At 49.4% G+C, this 19580-nt stretch overlaps 1 protein-coding gene across 3 annotated transcripts in view; it reads right to left on the bottom strand.

Moving 5' to 3' along the window:
- Positions 1-11269, bottom strand: part of GLI2 (GLI family zinc finger 2) — a 259017-nt gene extending 247748 nt beyond the window's left edge. For 2 of the 3 annotated variants that reach the window (XM_045366945.2, XM_045366942.2), the window contains exon 1: positions 10857-11269. The gene's annotated coding sequence lies outside the window, so the exon portion shown is untranslated. Of the gene's footprint in view, positions 1-4748; positions 4870-10856 lie in introns of those variants that run through there. The other variant, XM_065525370.2, reaches the window with a different exon arrangement.
- Between the last annotated feature and the right edge of the window lie 8311 nt (positions 11270-19580).

Below are 19580 nucleotides of genomic sequence, written 5' to 3' on the forward strand. Positions count from 1 at the left end.
ATAGTCTAGCTAAGTTATTCCACTTTTGGGAATCTATTTAAGGAAATAGAATTTCAGGTAAACATTCAGACACAAGGATGTCTATCCCAGTATTATCTATAATAACAAAAACTAGGAAAATCTAAATGCCCAATGGTATAAGGATGATAAAATAAAATATGAGAGAGGCAGACAAAGGGATATTATGTAGCCAATAAAAATCACACTAATAAAAATTATTCATAACATGAAAGATCTCCATGATAGAATGTCAAATAAATCCGGAGTTACAAGACTGTATTAATGTAACCTCAATTTTATAAGAAAGGATAGAGCAAAAAAACTTTTTTTATATTAAAAAATAGAGACCGGCAGGAAATTTAACCAAATTTTTCCTTTTCTGCTTCTCCTTATTTTACATTTTCAGTAAAAAGGTATGTCTTAGTTTTAAGATCTTGGGGGCCACATAATGTTTTGCTGCTGTTTTTACTATTTTTACATCAGGAGAAAGAGGTTTGCTTGAATCCAAGTGCTAAACCAGAATCCAGGCCTTGAATACAGAGACCAGAGTCCAGCAAAGAGATGGATCTTGAAACTTAAATAAAGGAAAAGCCAAGAAAACAGAAGCAGAAGAAATAGGGATAGTCATGGCCCTGGGCCACTGGGAAAACCAGAGGCACCCACAGGGGAGGAGGTTTGGCCAGGGAGCGGAGAGACCCAGGCCTCTCTTAGGTCCTCTATGTTCTGGCTGGGCAGGTGGCTGGGCGGCTTCAGGAGGGTGCAGCTCTAGGTGGACACAGGTGCCCCACAAAGCTGCCTTCCTGATGCCCACAGCCAGGCACTGGCCTGGGAACTTCGCTTCTCACTGCTACAATCACCATAAGCATGAGAACAGGCCTTCCACCACCAGGGCAGGCTTGGGACCCAGAAGCCCAGCCAGCCCAGGCTTCCAAAGGAGCTGTCAGTCTTTTGTAAGCTGAGCCCCACTCCAGCTTTTCCTGACCACCCATGCAAGGTGGCCCCTTGAAGACGGAGAGAGATGGCACTGAAGAAGCAATGCACTGGATCATGGGGCCTCTGCTGCTGTTGGTAAAACAGCTAGGCTGAGCAACAGGTCCTGCGGGCCCAGGGGCCGAGGGCTGCACCTACAGAAGGATGTGGCACCCAGGTCTTGCACCTACAGAAGGATGTGGCACTCCAGAGACCCAGAGGAGATGGAAATGGCACCAGCCCACATCCCACCTCCCTTCTCACGGGCCCCTCAGTGCCAGCAAGAGCCTGCAATCTACTGTACACATCTGCCTGTGCAGAAGACCTTCAAAAATGTGGACAGAAGGAATCCTGAGCCTCTTCAGACCAGCAAATCCCACCACATGGCCACCAGGTGAATCAGCTGCAGGGTGGATGAGGATCCACCCACATCACAATTTCAAATGTTTCCAATGTGTTCTTCCATGCACTCTTGAAGTCCTGGCCCGGGTGCACTTGTAATGTTAGCATCAAGCAAATGAAGTCTGCAGTGCAGGACTGTACAAATCAAAGCCCCAGAAGCCACCCCACATGGTCACAGCTGCGGGTGTGGAAGAGCCCAGGTCTTCAAGGCCTGCAGGACAGTAGTGACAGGAAAAGCCTGTTCCCAGGCCCCTGATCATGAGTGAGGGCCCTGCTCACCCTCAGGGCAGGCTCCACCATAAAGATGTCCACAAGGTAGGCCCTTCAACCAAACCTAAGTGGGGGTCAAACTTCCAAAAGACCTACTCAAACTGTCCAATGCCAAACTGGTCCCACTTCAGCCACAAAGCATCCTGGTGGCTCTGCAGTTCCTTACACGGAAAAAGAAAGGAGGCATCCCAGGGACACTTGGGACAGAAACTACGGCACGTAAACCAACATGTTGACTTAATATACTCTCTCGTTTCTCTTGGAGGCCAGCAAAAGCAAGTAACCACCAGAGCCACCTTACAGTCTTGGCCACTGTCCTGTGAAAGAGAGACCCTGCTCTAGAGCCTACTTCTCAGAGCTGTTTTGGAGCAGAAGCACCTCTGTTTTCAGCCAGTTTCCTTGCTGCAACAGCTGTCCAGGCAGCTGAAAGTGCTGCAATTGGCTGAAAATCCAGCCCTGGACTGTCCCAGAACTGAGGGACATCATAGTAAAAAGACATTATTCCTCATCAGCGCCCCCAAAAATCCTGGATAAAATGCAGATTCCTGGACCCACTTTGCAGGAATTCTCATTCAATGGGTTCTCCCTGGGGAACCCAAGATTCTGCAATATTTAACAAGCTTCCTGCCTGAATCCCATCCAGGAGGCCCACAAACCCCACCTACAGACCTTGGCGGCCTTATTCTCAGATGTGCCTCTATCAACTAATTTCTAGTTCTTGGGTTCAAGTACATTTTAGGAGAAGAAAAAAATCTAATTCTAAAGGAATCTGGTAGTTAGAGTTTTAGCCATATAAATGTCTATCAGCATAAATATACATGTTTCACATCCCTTATTCACACTGAACAGCAGGAAGGGTAATCTAACGTACTATACTGTGTATGTAAATTGCTATATCATGTACCACATTTTCTGTAGATGAACGTACCTGAATTACATTCAAACCCTACAATCCTGTTCCAAATATTGATTCACGTACCTGAATTACATTCAAACCCTACAATCCTGTTCCAACTATTGATTCACGTACCTGAAAAGTATGGAAGTAACTGAGTAGCTACTGAGTCCAATTTTTTCTTTCAGGTCATACATAAGGAAACACATGCATACTCTCAAGCCCAAGAGTACCAGAGATGTCCCCTCACCTTGATCTCCACAGACAGCGAGGGCCAGCCCTAAATATACTGTCACTGCCTGGACACACACAATGTATCATGACAGCACAACTCACGGCTGTCTGCAGAAACGTCTGAGTGATGTACTTTCAACCTCATCAGACTGCAACGACCTCAATTTTTTTGAGAAGTGAAGTCAAAACTCCACCCTTATCATCTTCAGAGATCCAAGACAAATTTATGTGTCAGCCCTTCCTTCAGTGATCTTCAGCCTTCGGGAAAGTCTGAAAAGACCATCACGGGCTTGCGGCTCTCTACCAATGTCCCCAAGGCCACCCCCATTTACACTGACCCTGTGACCACATCCCAGAGGTACCTGAGCACAGGGGCTGGCTAGGAAGAGTGGCCAGCAAGGAGAGGCAGGACATATTCCTTGAGAGGCACCCAACTCTCCCCAGGGGGTACCCGAGACCCTCCCTTTCTCCAGACTCTGATCCTCCCACCCTACCTGCTGTCTGACCCTTAGAGACTCCAGCAGGCAGGGTGTGCTAGCTCAGAGGGTTTTGAAGCTGGGAGGACCTGAGAGATGACATCTACCAAGCGCCCCCTCCTCCCAGAGAGAGGAAAAGCAACTTGCACAGGGTCACCCAACTACTGAGTGACTGGGTCTCCCTGTCCCTGGGGATAACTCCAAGGGGTTCGGGCTAATTATCTTTATAGTGCGGCCATCCATCACTCTTGTGCTCTTCCTCAGCTTCTTTCAGAGGAAAACAGCCGGAAAGGATGGTATATATAAGAAAGTCTTCCTAACAGTTATCTGGGTAGTCCTCTGGCCCAACTTTCTACACCATGGTCATCTTCATAGGCAGGTATCTAATGACTGGCTCTTAAGATGATTTCTTTTTTTATCATTATTATTATTATTTTTTTTTTTTTAGAGACAGGGTCTCGCTATGTTGCCCAGGCTGGCCTCGAACTCCTGGCCTCCAGCAATCCTCCCACCTCAGCCTCCCAAAGCCCTGGAATTATAGTGTTAAGATGGTCTTAACTAGCAAAGGACAAAGGACATAAAAGCAGGAAGGGGAGGGAGGAGGCGGCACATCAGAGCCCTTTACCTTTCTCTACCTGGCAGTTACAGGTATTCTTCAAGACCAGGTCAAATGGGAAGACTTCCTTGGTCCCCAGAGCAAAGCGAGTTCTGTCCCACTGGATATGGTACATTGATGGTTATGATGGAATTATGTAAATGCAATTGTGTCCTCCCCCAGACAAAATCTGGTAAGTCTTCTATTACCTGTTCCTTAGGTCACTTGGCATGGTGAGCTGCAGATTCCCAGAGAATCAACAAATTAAGAGCTATTTTCTGGTCATCAAGAGCTGCTGCACTGCAAATACTTGCATACGAATCTCCCCATCTCAGGTTTAAAAATATGGACTTGCTTTTTTTAACTCCAACATAATGAATGAGTTTAAATATTAGAAGTTGAAATTATTAAGTAAATCATTTCACCTGCAAAGCTTCTATTTGCATAACATTAATTCATGGTGGCAGCTAAAACAAATTCATCACATTCTGTATATTAGAAGCTGATTTATGTAGGAATTGAAAAGAAATCATGAGCTCAAAATTATGTTGACATGATGTACGTGCTCAACGGAGAAAGATTTTTCTCTTTCCCTCTTTCCTTTTTTTTAAAAAAAGTCATCCTAACAACTGAATTATGGTGAGAAGGGAAAGGATTTGAGGAGAGAAAGGACTGGCATCTCGGAAAATGAATAATGCTACGGCCTCACGTGTGCGGCGGGCTCTCGGCGTGCGTACACACACACTCCAGTTATTAATGTCAAGTATGCCAAAGATACGCTGGAAAATCATTACCATTCATCGCCACTAACCGCCATTAAATTTCAATCAATTCAACTTAGTACAAGTGTACTTGAGCGGCCCTTACAGTTCCTTATAAATGTGGCTCAAAAGTCTGGCTGACTTACTGCATTGTCCAGCACACAAAGAAGCATTGCTAAGCGTCTGCTGAAGGGGCTATCTTGGACCCAGGGATGCTCTTTTAACATCAGGCATTCAAAGATCTTTTTTTCTGAGCGCTAAGAGGTTTCGAATCCCTACAGGTCAAGACGAATGGAAGAGAGGACCACCCTTCCTTTGCCGTCGCCGGGAGTGGACAAGGGCAGAAGGCGGCCTTCGTGATTACTGTCTGCAAATGCCTTAGAGAAAAAGTTTCAGACGCCACCAAAAGTTTGGTCACGGGGCCTCTCTCTCTCCCGGCTCCCATGGAGTGCTCTCATTCACTCCGCCAGCTGTAAAGGCGACTGGAAGCCCCTCCTGGGGAAGCCGGCAAGAGGGCTGGCCAATGGGAAGCAGGGGTCGAGGAAGACCCGGGGCGCCCCTCGGAACCCGCGCCCTTCCCGGGTGGGAGCCGCTCGCGCGCTGCGGGCGCGGCTATGGGGACCTGGACCGCTGGCTTTCTTCCCGACTCGCCACGAGCAAGGTCCGGCCTCCCGCCACTCGCCAGCGGCGGCCGGTGTGCGGCCGGGACAATGTGGCCATTGTTCGGGAGCTGCAAACCAGGCCGGCGCGCAGGTGGGAGGGCCGCAGCCGCGGGCCCGGGGCGCTCGGGGCACGGAATGTTCCCCGGGCGCGGCACGGTCGGCGCCGCCCGGACACGCGGCCTCGCCCGCCAGCGCTCCGCCGGGCGGAAAAGCCGGCGCGGAGGGAGGGGAAGGTCCAGACGGCGGGGGCGGGGAGGGGGCGGAGGGAACGGGAGGGAGAGATGGGAAAAGATGAGAAAAGACAGAAAAGAGAGGGAGAGAGGAGGCGGAGGAAACGGAGGAGGGGGAAACGGAGGGAGAGAGAAGAAAGGAGACGGGGAGAGTGAACGGAGAGGGAGAGAAAGGAGAGACCCAGAGAGAAGAGGGGATTGGGATGGGACGAAAAGAGAGAAGGGGGAAGGAGAAAGAAAAAGGCGGAAAGAAAGAATGGATGGCTGAAGGGAGAGGAAGAGAGCCAAAGGAGGGGAACAGGCGGACATGTGTACAACAGAGGTGCACCACAAGCTGCCCAGGAAGCCTCTGGGAAGAGCAAGAGTTCACCCTGTTTCCTAGAGGGAATGGCTCCAAACCCAGCCGAGTCAGCAAAGCGTAATCACATCAGGGGCTTTGCTTAATTACAGGTTTGAGCTGGGTCTAGAGGAAGGGAGATACTTAACTGTGTCCCAGGGAAGGCCCAGCACTCAAATGGTTTGTAAGTCTGGGAAATACAAACAACACCCCCCTTCCCACCTCCCCCGAGCCCACTGAGCCAGGATCCAGGAGGACATGGCGGGTGAGGGCTGCGGCGTGGATGCATACAGGATCAACCAGCACAGCCATCGCGGACAAGCTTTCAGAGTTCACTTGGGACAGGAGTGCAGGGCTGCGCCCGTGCTGCTCAGCCTGGAGGCCACAGGCCTGTGGAGTCCCCGCCTCAGCCTGCAGCCGGGCCACCCTCCCTCCTCCCTCTAGCTGCCTGCAGGAGGCCTGGGGCCCTCGGCTGCCCAAAGAGGGGAATCAGTCCCAATCCCGTGCTAATGAATAAAAAGTCCCCTTTATTTCACTGCTGTTTTTGGTTCATTAAATTTTCCACAGATTTGTAGAGAAGAAAACATAATCAATAAACCTTGACAAAAGTGAACGTGTGAAAAAGGCTAGAGAATGGAAAAGCGAGATAAAAGTGATATCCGATCACAGATTTCAGAGGCAGATGACGAGCTCGGGGCTGCTGAAGAATCTCAATGGACCATCACCCTTTTGCGGCTTTCCTTCCCTTTGCTGAACTCTTCATTCAAGACAATGGCAAACGCGCTAAAACTTTTTCTTATGCTAATAGCTGAAACCCGGCACTCACAGTTAAAACACACTTCCCAGCAACCTCTTTTTTTTTTTTTAAACAACACACATGTGCAAGCACACACAAAACATTATTCAATTTAAACCCAAATCCCCAAAACAGTTTAATAAGTACTCTTTGGTCACATCTTAAATGAGTTACTTTCCCCCATGTGTATATTTTTTAAGAAACCAGAAACAACACAAACAGGATTATTGAGAATTACTGTGCTGATGAAAGAATTGGGGGAAAATAAGATATTAAATGTGCAGAAAGTATACTGTTATCGTCTGTGCATTTTCCCAGGTTTTAAATACAGTTTTGTGGGTTAAGGATGCTTCTGTCATCCTCTAAACCAAAAAAAAAAAAAAAAAAATCAATGATTTTTTTTTTAATTATTGATATTCCACAGCAAACCCTCAAATTAATTTTAGAGAAAATTATTAATGTTGAATCGGTGTTGTGTTTATTTGAAAACTAGAAAAGTGTTGAAGGTGCTATTCTTTTTCAAAGGACACTCTCAAACATCAATGTCAGATAACCCTTTCTTAAATCTGTTAAACAAGCCTGAGGAAACAATTAGCAGTTTTTCCTCCCCGATTTCTTTAGAAGTGCAGGAGCAATTTCAGGAGCAACCGAAATCGCTGTACATTCTGGTTTTTGGTACAGTCACCTATTTTGCCTCTGAATTTTCTGGAATCTGAGAACACTGTTTTTCTCTTTGGCATTCTTCACGTGTTTCACTTGTCCATGCCTCTGACACTCAGTGAAAAGAAGAAGGGGGGGAAGTGCTCACCCCGGTTCCTTTTCAAAGGGCCCTGGCCCAGCGGGAACAGCTGCAGCTATCCACAGCGAGGTCCACCTGGCCTGGCTGCCCCTTGTCCACTAGGAAACAGGCACTGGCCCAGGTAGAAACCCTTTCTCCTCCCCACAGCCTCTAAGAAGCAAGGCTGGTTTGCTCCACCTCCCTGCAGCAAGCGCCATGCAGATGAAAGGAAGCCGGGCTAAACACACTTTCCCAAGGAAAAGGCCGGTTGCCCTACCCAGAGAGTACACAAGGATGTAGGACTCCGATTCTAGGCTTTAACAAGGCAGCTGGGTGTGAGGGGGTCACACAGGCTTTCAAAGTGCACATGACAACCTCCTACTCCCATTTAAAGGGAACTGCTGGCATCTGTGGAGTGAAGTTCTCCCCTGGAGTACCCCGGGGCGGGGGTGGGGGGGTGATGGAAGAAGGGTGTTTATTAGGCAAATATCCAATTTTGTCCGCCTGCCTGCTGAATCCCTGGTTTGCTAATCCAGCCCCAGGGGCTGCACTGTGTACAGGGCACTTGTGGGAGTACAAAAAGCATGAAGTATTTGTGTATTTTTCAGTCTGCAGTGCAAACAAGCCAGCTACAGTACACAGCCCCCAAGAACCCCACAGCCAGGCAATGAGCTGCTGACCAGAAGCCCTGCGGCCCCCTCTTCTGACCAAGCAACTCAAAGGATTGACTCTCCATGCAGTGCTCTCTCCACCAGTGGACCGGAGCATCCCTGAGAGAGTGAAGTGGCACTCCACTCCAAGGCTGCCTGGCCACAAGGGCCTCACTAACTCCACACAAGCTTCAAGGAAGTCACGAGTCAAGAGTTCCCTTCAAGGCCGGAGCAGAGTGAGTTTGGGAGCAGCCCAGAAGGTTCTGCTGAAGGAATTTGAACCCTCTGCAAATTCTGTCAAGTCAATTCCTACAGAGGATAAAACCATCTCTAGCAGTCTTACCTTGTTCCTTGGTGAGCCTGGGAGCCCGGCTCCCTGACTTGGGAGGCTCTTTCTACCTATTATTCTAATTATCTCCAAGAGGCTTTTTGCAAATAGACTGTTCTGACCACAGTCTCTCACTCAGATGCTAGCCCAACTGAAGGCTGGCTCACCTGAGGGATACCTCCTGGGCAGTTGGGCTCTTTCAAATGTAGGATCTTCCTTTTATTAGCTTAAATCCCCCTAAAATCACGAAATAATTTCATGAAACTGGCATATTTCTCCAAGCAGAGGGGAATATAAAACCATCCTAAATCTTACCAAATATAATTAACTTTAAACTCATCAGACAAGCGACAACTTTCCATATGGCTGGGTTTGAGTGGAATTTGAATCCCAGGGAAAACATCTCCACAATTTCCTGTAACCCTCAAGAGAGAAGCAGCAAGTCTAGGAAAACAAAAGCAAGAACGATGAAGGAAAAGGCACAAGAAGCATAGTCAAAGAGAAGAGAAGGCCCCTGATGGATCTGGATTCCACATTCTAGAATGACTGCCCCAGGACAGACCAGAAGCTGGGAAAAGCCTAAATAAAGAGCCTCCAAACTCAAAGAAGCCAAGCATAGCCAGGGTGTCCTCCCCTCCCTGCAGAGTCTGGCCCAGGTAGCCACACCGTGAGCGTCCCCCTAAACAAGCAACTGCAAAGCCGCTCCCAGGCCCCAGGGAGGGCCTGCCCCCAGACACAGGGAAACCTAGCCAAGGGAACTCCCAGCAAGGTAAGGAAATGGGCGGAGAGAAGGCTGGCAGGTGAGGTGGTGGCTGGAACAAACTGGTCTCATCAGGGAGGCCCGTGACAAACCCGCCTATTCCTCCGCTTTCCCCGCTGTATATTTTGGATTTCACAGTTTATTTACTTTACTTTTTGGCACCGAGCCCCCTGAGCATGCCAATACAATATTTGTTTAAACACTATTTTATGCCGCTTGCGAAGGAAACGTTTACTTTCAAATTCTCCTACATCCCCCAGAGCCTCATCTGCAAACAGCCTATGAGCGTTTTACAACTGCTCCCTTTATCTGAAGCTGTCGGGATTAAACCTTCACACGCCCGGCAAGGGCGGCGGAGAGGGGCCCGGGACACCGCTGCGGCCACCGAGCTGCAAAGCCCGTGCCAGAGATCGCGCATCGAGCGAGATGCCCGAGCTGGGGGACAGAGGGGCGCCTACAAGACTCCCAGGGCGCGGGACCAGATACTAGGGACAGGTCTACTTTTCCAGCTGGGATCAACTCTAGGAGCCACAGAACAATTACACAAAAGAGAAGGTAGTGGAGAGAGGCACCCTGCGTGGGGGGCTCGAGGTCCCCGAGAGGCTCAGCGACCGATCACCCAGGGTGAAGCGCACGGGCTCCATCCCCAGCTCCCCACGCGGTAAAAGTCAGGTTTCCTAGGAAATGACAGCAGTTACCACCGGGCTGAAAGGCGCCGAGCTGGGTGGACTCCCAGCTCCCCGGAGCGGCGGGCGCACTCACACTCACACACGCAAGCACACGCTCCCTCCCAGCTCCCCGCCCCCGCCCCGTCCGAGGAAAAGGCTCCCCTCTCTAAACCCTTAATAGGATTGGCGCCCAACTCTCTCCGCGCCTCTCCCCATCCATCACATACAGATCAAGTTGCAGTAGTGGATTTTTCAAATTCCTCAGCAAATATACTTGTTGAGAGATTGTCGGGGGTGGGGGAAGACGATGAGTAGGGGGGCAGGGATGAAAGTGAGGTGGTGTGGGGGAACCGGAGGACCCGGCAAAGGATTACGTGCGGATCCCTTTGGGAAGTCAAGCGGATCTCAGGGCCGAGGGCAGGAGAGGAGGAGGAGAGAGGCAAAGAGGGGGGGTGCCGAGGAGGAGAGCCCAGCGGAGGGGGAGGGGGCGGCCGGGCCCGGCGAGGGGGAGGAAGGAGCGTGGAAAGAAGAAAGAAAGGCAGGGCTTCGGGACGCGCAGCGCGGAGAAGTGGAGTTCGAAGTTCTCAAGTGGCTGGCTGCAGCCCCTCCGCGCTCAGCACGCCCGCAGACACGCTCCCATGCCCACCTACGCCAGCTTCGGAGCATCCCAGCCTCCGATCCCATCCTCCACCCCCTGAAAAAACAGCCCCTGGCTGGGGCGCGAAGGCCGGGGCGCTGTGCACCCCGAGAAGAGTGGCGCTCTCCCCCAGGTAGGGAGGGGGTGCAACATCGACCCCGGACCACGAGCTCCAAGCCCCAGGACCCTCCTTACGTCCCCGCCCTGCTTGTCCAGAGCCCCAAGCGGGGTCGCGCCCAATAACCTCGAGTTCCCCGAAGCCCAGTGCCCCAATCCCAAGGCCGAGGCGCGGGTGCCCGGCCGAGGGACCCTCCGAGACGGCACAGCATCCCAGTCGGCCCGCGCTTGGCCGAGGTGGGAGGCGCTTCGCCACGAAAAGCAAGTAAAAGAAGACCAATGTAACTTTACCGAGGGAGACAAAAGTTTGCCTCTAGCACGCAGGTGGCGTCTCCGGCGCCGGGCGGTGGCTGTGGGCCCCCATCCCACCTTGGCTGGCGCGGCGACCCTCGGCTGGCTGCCTTGTGCCGGGGCTCCGGCCAGCCGGGGCGGGGCGAGCCAGGAAAGAGGGGACCGAGAGGCGGGCGGGCGCCGCTCAGCCCCTACCGCCGGCGAGCAGGCGGCTCCCCAAGGCACCGGCGCGCCTCGCGGCCCGCGCTCTTTCCTCCGGCTCCTGACGCGGCTCCTGGCCTTCCTCCGCGGCCGCAGTCGCCGCCGCCGCCGCCCGCTCCTCCTCGAAGTCTCATTGATGGGAGTTTGAAAGAAAGTCCGCGGAGCCGTGCTGCCTCGGCTGGCGAGCGCCGGCACTCCCGCAATCCGTCAGCGCCGCCGGACGGCGCAGCGCCCCCGCGCGCACGGTGCGGGCACACCAGGGCCCCGCGAACCAGCCAGCCCGCCCGCCCGCTCCGTGCCGGGGGACGCAGGGGGACCCGAACGCCGCCGGGGCGGGGGGAGGGGAAAGGGGGATCACAGGGACTTTCCCCACCCTGCACCAAGGAAAGAAAACGCACCTACAAGGAAAGTTCGAGAAAGGAACCAGAGGACGCGCCAATCTCCGACACTTTTTAGACAACGAGGTGGGGGGTTGGGGGTGTCGCTAACTCAAGTCAGATGAGCTCCGGGGCTGAGGCGCAAGGGCTGCTCTGTTTTCAATCTCTGAAATCCCCCGCCCTCCCCACCTCCCACTTCCCTCCACGGGGAGATGCCTGGGTCGCTGTTCCCAGGGCGCCCGCTTCTCTGGGCGCTGGCGCGGAAGCCGGGGACGCCAGGGAGGGGACGCGGGGGCTGGGTCCAAGCGGACCCTCTTCCCGCGGGCAGCGAGTGCAGGTGCTGGGGGTCCTGAGGCGCCCCCCGCCGCGGCTAGCACTCGTCGCCATCTGAGCACACGCTGGCGAGAAGCGAAGCAGCCCTTCTAGGTTTGGTGCATGTGTCTTGCAGGGTGGGTTTTTGTTGTGTTTTGTGTTTTAAAGACTCCACTCGAGCCGCTGAAGCCAGATGGAAGTAATCAGAACCCAACAACAACAGAGAAAGAAGGAAGAAAAAAACTCCTCATTGAATTTTCTAGCCAAACTGTATGTGGGACTGTGTGTGAAAGAACTTGCTTAAGCAAACTCGGTGAGGAGCCCTGGGCCCTCAAGCCACATCACAGCCCGGAATGGGGCCGCCAGGCTTGGAGGAGCATTGGGGGCAGCTGGCTAAAGTGTCCTCCCCACACCCCTGGGCCTGCCACCCTCTCCAGGGCCCCGGGGTCTCACCCAAAGAGGGTCTTAGGGGGGAATTTCGGGTTTTTGTCTTCCTAACGTTTGTAGAACACTCTACTAAGTGCCAGGTGATGTTATATTTTCTTTGTATTATTGGATTTTCACAGCTCTGTAAGGAAGGTTTTCTTCTCGTGTTTTTACATGTGGGAAGACTGAGGCTTTAAAAAGTGAAGTAATTTGTCTAAGGTCAGAGCACTCTGCCATCCTCCCAGAGCTTCGGGTGGTTGTACTGTAAGTTCAGTTAAATTTGCCCTGTTGGCCCGGGCGCGATGGCTTAAGCCTGGAATCCCAGCACTTTGGGAGGCCGAGGCAGGGGGATCACCTGAGGTCGGGAGTTCAAGACCAGCCTGACCAACATGATGAAACCCCGTCTCTACTAAAAACACAAAAAATTAGGCAGGCATAGTGGCACGTGCCTGTAATCCCAGCTACGTGGGAGGCTGAGGCAGGAGAATCTCTCAAACCCCGGAAGGGAAGGTTGCAGTGAGCCAAGATGGCGCCACTGCACTCCAGCCTGGGTGATGCAGCGAGACTCTGTCTCAAAAAAATTAATTAATTAAGTTAAATTTTTAAAAATTGCCCTGTTCAGGTGGGTGGAAGCATTTCTCCCTTCAGCCCCCGTTCCTAAAATTGCATTTTATTTGAAATGCAAGGGACCAAATGCTACCCTTCCTGAGGGGACATGACCTACCTACACAGGCCCGTTTCACCAGTGCAACCCTTTTCGTGGGTAGCTCTCTCCATATACCTTTTATCCTCTGCTAACTTTATTCTTTCACTTTTTAATCAAAGAGGATGCATTAGAACTTCATTCCTTAAGATCCTCCTTCCTCCTCCTGACATTCACTTATATGATGGAGCAACAATTTCTTCTTGACCTAGAGGAAAAAAAAATGCAGAAAAATATTAGAACAATTTGATGCTAATTTTGTTTTTGGGGAAAAAAGTCAGCAGCATTTTTAAAAAGCGAAACTTGCAGAAGCCAATGATTTAAAGAGAAGTTTGAAAGGGGATTTTTCTTTAAGTATGATCAGATTCACCATTCCTCTGTGCTATTTGTTTAAATTCCTGCTGAGCTTTCAGAACACAGACTCTAAGGAGACAGAAAAAGTAAACTCTCCCTCCCTTCCTTGGCCATATTTTAATGACCCTATTCATATCTGCCCCATGACATGTAGGGAAGCATTTCTCATTGCTGGAATATTAGCCACGTTGGCTGATTACTTCATTACGGGCTTGTCTCTGTTGATTTCCTTGTGTTGTAAAGTTTGTGAAGAAGTTTAAACAAATCGACGTTTTAGAATATTTCCTTCTCTGTTTTTCTTCTCAGACCAGCTCAACTCCTGCTGGACTCCAGACACTCACATAACCTTTCTTGGCTTATTTTGGCAAGAAGATGGCTGTCGAGATGAAGACAAGAGTGTTTTTGGTTGGAGGAGAACTCTGTAGACGCCGTGCCTGAATCTCTAGATGGTCAGAAGTTTGGGCGCTGCAAAAAAACAGCAGAAGGTTTGGAGTGGAGGCAAACTGGTGTGGCCAGGGAAGCCTTCGACTGAGCGCTGGGCCACCAGGTCCTAGTCCCAGATCTAGTACTAAGTGTATGACCTTTGACCAGTCTGGTTCACTCAATCAGTACCAGGCACTGTGCTCAGTGGCTCGACACCACAGTGAGCAACACCTACAAGATCTTTCCCCTTGGGGAGCTTATGTTTCATTAATAACCACAAACAAACATAGAATCACAAACTGGGTAAAGGAAAATCCAGCGTGATTGGAGACCTGAGCAAGCTGGGAGGTGAGCTTGGGGAGGGGAGTGGTACAGAGAAGGAGAAGGCTTTCCTGGGGGAATGAGGTTACACTGATAAGAAGGAATGAGGAATGAGGGAGGGTGGACTAGGAGAACGGGAAGTGGAGTGTACCAGTTCTTCTCCCTTTCTGCGAAATGGACCTGAATGACGAGAAAAACCAGGCCCACAAAGAAGCCCCTTCTTCATTATTTCCCAGTGTTCTAGTGACGAGAGTCATAGAACAAATCACCCCCAAACTCAATAGAAGGAAACAATCTTTTCTTATGTCTGCGGCTCCTGCACATCAGGATTTTGAACGAGGTATAACAGGGACAGTTTGTCTCTGCTCCACAGTGTCAGGCCTCCACTGGAAAGCTTCAGGGCTGGGACTGGGATCCTCTGAAGACTCTGGCTCCCCTGCCTGGTGGTCTGTGCCGACTGTTGGCTGGTGGGGGGCCTCAGTTCCTTTCCATGCACCTCTCCATGTGGTCTCTTTACTCAGAATAGTTGGGGTCATTCACAGCACGGTGGTAACTAATACGCAGGGTGAGCTTAACAAGAATCAGCCAGGCAGCAGGCCTTTGGTCTTCTATGAAACTTCGGCAGTCACACCATATCACTTCAGCTGCACTGTATTCATCAGGGCAGACACAGAGATCTGCCTAGGTTAAGGGGAGGGAAAATAGACTCCATTTCTTTTCTTTTCTTTTTCTTTTTTTGAGACGGAGTCTTGCTCTGTTGCCCAGGCTAGAGTGCAGTGGCACCATCTCAGCTCACTGCAACCTCTGCCACTGGGGTCCAAGGGATTCTCCTGCCTCAGCCTCCCGAGTAGCTGGGATTACAGGCGTGCACCACCATGCCTGGCTAATTTTTGTAATTTTTAGTAGAGATGGGGTTTCACTATATTGGCCAGACTAGTCTTGAACTCCTGACCTCAAGTGATCCACCTGTCTCGGCCTCCCAAAGTGCTGGGATTACAGGCGTGAGCCACCACACCCGGCCAGACTCCACCTCTTGATGGGGAGTGGCACGATTCTGAAAAAGCACCTGGGAGCAGAAAGGCTGCTGTGGCTATTTTTGGAAAACACAGTCTGCTACGTATGGCTAACTGGAGACCCGTGGAAGACTAGATAGGCTCCAAGATAGGTGTACTGCTTCGTGGTTTGGCTACAAAGCCTGTGTCTTCATTCACTCAGGCTGCTATAACCCTAGACTAGGTAAGTTATAAATGACAGAAATTTGGCTGGGCACGGTGGCTCGCACCTGTAATCCCAGCACTTTGGGAGGCCGAGATGGGAGGATCACGAGGTCAGGAGATCAAGACCATCCTGGCTAACACAGTGAAACCCCATATCTACTAAAAATACAAAAAATTAGCTGGGCGTGGTGGCGGGTGCCTGTAGTCCCAGCTACTTGGGAGGCTGAGGCAGGAGAATGGCGTGAACCTGGGAGGCAGAGCTTGCAGTGAGCCAAGATCGTGCCACTGCACTCCAGTCTGGGTGACAGAGCAAGACTCCGTCTCAAAATAATAATAATAATAAATGACAGAAATTTACTACTCACAGTTCTAGAGTCTGGAAAGTCTAAGATCAAGGTGCCAGCAGATTAAGTGTCTGGTGAGGGATTGCCCTGCTTCACAGATAGCACCTTCTTGTGAGTCGTCACGTGGCAGAAGGGGTGAACAAGCACCTTCTTTTGTGAGGATACTAATCCCATACATGAAGGCACTGTCCTCATGAGCTAATCACCTCCTAAAGGCCCCGCCTCTTAATACCATTGCATTGGGGATTGTTTCAATGTATGAATTCCCTGGACATGCCCCCAAGTCCATGGGGACGTGAACATTCAGACTATTGCAGCCTCATAGCAAGCACTTAGGAGCACTAGAAAGAATCAAGAGACCCAATCCCTACCCTTAAGGAATCTACACTCTCAAGAGATACAGAGATTTGGCCATGATTAAAGGACATGAAATGGTGCACTAAGTGAGGAGTGGGCTGGGTGGCCAGTTCCCACCTGGACAGGGTGGACTAAACAGCCACTCAGTGGCCAGAGAGGAGTGGCAGGGAGGATGTCCATACAACAAATAAGGACCAGTCCCCAGCGTGGATCCTGTCCTGCTGTCCTTTCAGGGCTCCTGAGATGGCCCTCAGCCTCACCCTCCACTCCACCTCCCACAGACTGCAGAGTCTGGAGCCACTAGTCTCAGGCTATATCTGTTATCACAGTGCAAGTACATCTGGGAAGGGCAACCCAGAACCTTTCGGGTGATGCTACTTACCACTGTGAGGAAATTTACCAGACCTTTTCCAAAGAGTGGGCTTCTAAAGGAGTAAGAAAAATGATGATGCCACCTGCAGGGGCACTACTACAGGAACAGTTACACAAAGGGAGGATGCCAGGAAGGCCAAACACCAACAAGCATTTCTCATTTGCAACCTGAATTTTCAACCCTTTCACAGACAACTTTGTGGAGTAAAGCAATGTAGAGATACACACAAGAAGTTGTACAAACTTGGAAGATGTTAGGGACCCCCCCACCCCACCACAGAAGCAACTGGCAAAACCTCTTTCCTCTTCAGGATTGCCCTAGAGGACACAGCTGGGAGACAGTCAAGTGCAGATGTGCCAGAACTCTTTGGCTAATGAACTCATGCGTGCATCCATGCATTCATTCATTTCACTTAACCATCTGTGTTGAGCTCCTACTATGTGCTTTGCACTTTAGAAATAAAAAGATCAGCCGGGCACAGGAGCTCATGCCTGTAATCCCAGCACTTTGGGAGGCCTGAGGCAGGTGGATCACGAGGTCAGGAGTTCAAGACCAGCCTGGCCAACATGGTGAAACCCCGTCTCTACTAAAAATACAAAAATTAGCTGGGTGTGGTGGTGCATGCCTGTAATCCCAGCTACTCAGGAGGCTGAGGCAGGAGAACTGCTTGAACTAGGACCCAGGAGGCAGAGGTTGCGGTGAGCCGAGATCGCGCCATTGCGCTCCAGCCTGGGCAACGAGAGTGAAACTCTGTCTCAAAAAAATTAAATAAATAAATACATAAATAAATAAGCTATGGTGTCCTCTACCCTGTAATCCCCTGACTGGGTAATACTCCTACAGGCCCCTCTGTCAGTCCAGAGTGAAGGGCCATGAGGGGAGATTAGAAGTGGGAGGGACTAGGGAAGTGAGCCAGAGGACACTGCTGCAGGTGTCCTGGGGAAGGGAGGCAGCAAAATCAGCAGGGCTCAGAGATCCAGATCCCAAGAACTGTTCTCAAAATATAATGGGTTTCTTAACAAAACTGAAGAAGATAGCCTCCTCTCACAGCCACTAATGATTCTAAGAAATATCAACAGTCCTCACTACCACATGATAATGGCAGATACTATGTCAAGACAATTTAAAAAGGAATAATTCAAAACATCTACTGAAAACATGATGGAATAGTTATAAGGTACTAGACTGGCCACCACATGGATCTAAGGATAGCCACTCCCTGCCCATTTGCGATGTATCAAATTGCATGTAAGTGAGTCACCTCTCTTAGGAGGGAGCAATGAAGAGGCAGCGTGGGAGATGGTCCGTTTCGAATACTCCCACTTGGGTTCCATCCTCTCCACTCGTCTCCAGCAGAAGGAAGATAATATGGAAGTCACTGGAGGACTTCATTAAAGCCATTTAAATCCAAACCTCCCCCAAATTTATATAGATAATTTTTCTCCTTCAGCACCTCCTCTGTTATTCATTATCTTATCAGCATTTCAACTTGTCTTTAAATGTTCAGTGTCAGAGCTTTGCTTTGTGTCTGTGTTACTTGGTGAGCTTTGTTCTGCTAGGAATCAAATGGGGAGAGGCAAGTTCTCACTGTCTTTTGAATAAGGTGAAGAAGGAGAGAGAGAGCTGGAAGAGTCCCAGATAGCAAAGTAGAGGCAGAACATTGGTTCAGAAAGGCAGAAGTTGGTCTGCAGCTAAGGCTAGTCCACATGAGTGTATTGGATAGCAAGTGTTCTCCCTTAAAATTAACGTACAAATCAAAGGTTTTTATATTAATAAGTAAAACCAATTAGAAGATAAAATAGAAGATCCCAATTATGATAGCAAAGAGAATGAAAGTGTAAACTAACTAGACTTGTTAAAAAGAAGTCCAAAACCTATATGAGAAAAATGATAACCCATTACTGAAACACATAAAAGTAGACTTGAACAACTGGAAAGATATTTATTCTTATTTAGGCAGATTCAGCATCATAAAGGAGTTCTCCCTGGATTAATATATAAGTGATTGCAAGCCAAAAAATAAAAATACCATCTTGTCTTGGAGGGGAGGAGTAGCCTAGATAACTTAATTGTAAAGTTCATTGGGATGAAGAAAAAAGGAAGAATATCCAGGAAAATTTCTCAAAAGAGAAGAAACTTGGAGGGAGGGGAGAGCCCTATCAGCCCTACCAGACCTTAAAACACGTTATGAAGCCTCCGTAGTTAAAACAACTTGATAATGACGAATGAATAGAAAGACCAATGAAATGGAACACAAAATTCAAAAACAGACCTAATTGTGTATGGATATTTCCATTTTGATGAAGGCAGCATCCTGAATGAGTGAGAAAGACGTGTTTTTTAGTAAGCTGTATTGGGATAACCAGATAACAAAATGGAAATGAAAACTTTGATAGATACACACAACTTGCATCACACTGTACACCTGCATAAGCAAAACATAGATCACATTGTACGCCAGCATAAATTCCAAATGTAATCGTTATTTAGATAGAAAAAAAACTGTGCAAATACTAGAAGAAAGCATGAGTAAATTCTACTAGAACCTGGGAATGGGGAAAATTTTCCTAGCCATGATTCAAAATCTAGAAATAAAAGGAAAAATACTAATGTTAGATTACATTTTTAAAAAGAAAATGCAAACACCTTCATGGGAAATACTAAAAATACTAAAAAAGTAAAAATTCAAATGACAAACTAGTAAAAACTGTATGTAACTTATTACAGAGAAAAGTTAGTATAACATATATTTTTAAAAAGCTTCTAAAATACAGAAAAGTCTAACAACGTTATACAAGTTGTCAGTTCTTAGAAAAAGACCTACAAATGGCTATTCTGTAGATGAAGAGATGCTCACTTTCTCATAAGAGGAATGCAAATTAAAGTTAGACCAAAATATTATTTCTCACATACTAAATGCAGAAAAACCCGGCCGTGCGTGGTGGCTCATGCCTATAATCCCAGCAGTTTGGGAGGCCAAGGTGGGCAGGCCATTTGAGGTCAGGAGTTCAAGACTGGCCTGGCCAACATGATGAAACCCCATCTCTGCTAAAAATACAAAAATTAGCTGGGCATGGTAATGGGTGCCTATACTACTTGGGAAGCTGAGGCAGGAGAATCGCTTGACCCTAGGAGGCAGAGGTTGCAGTGAGCCAAGAGCACACCATTGCACTGCAGCCTGGGCAACAAGAGCAAAACTCTGTAAAAAAAAAAAAGAAAAGAAAAGAAAGAAAGAAGGAAAGGAAAGGGAGGGGAGGGGAGGGGAGGGGAGGGGAGGGGAGGGGAGGGAAGGGAAGGGAAGGGAAGGGAAAGGAAA

Source organism: Macaca fascicularis, chromosome 12 (genome assembly GCF_037993035.2).
Source record: "Macaca fascicularis isolate 582-1 chromosome 12, T2T-MFA8v1.1".
Taxonomy (NCBI): Eukaryota; Metazoa; Chordata; class Mammalia; order Primates; family Cercopithecidae; genus Macaca; species Macaca fascicularis.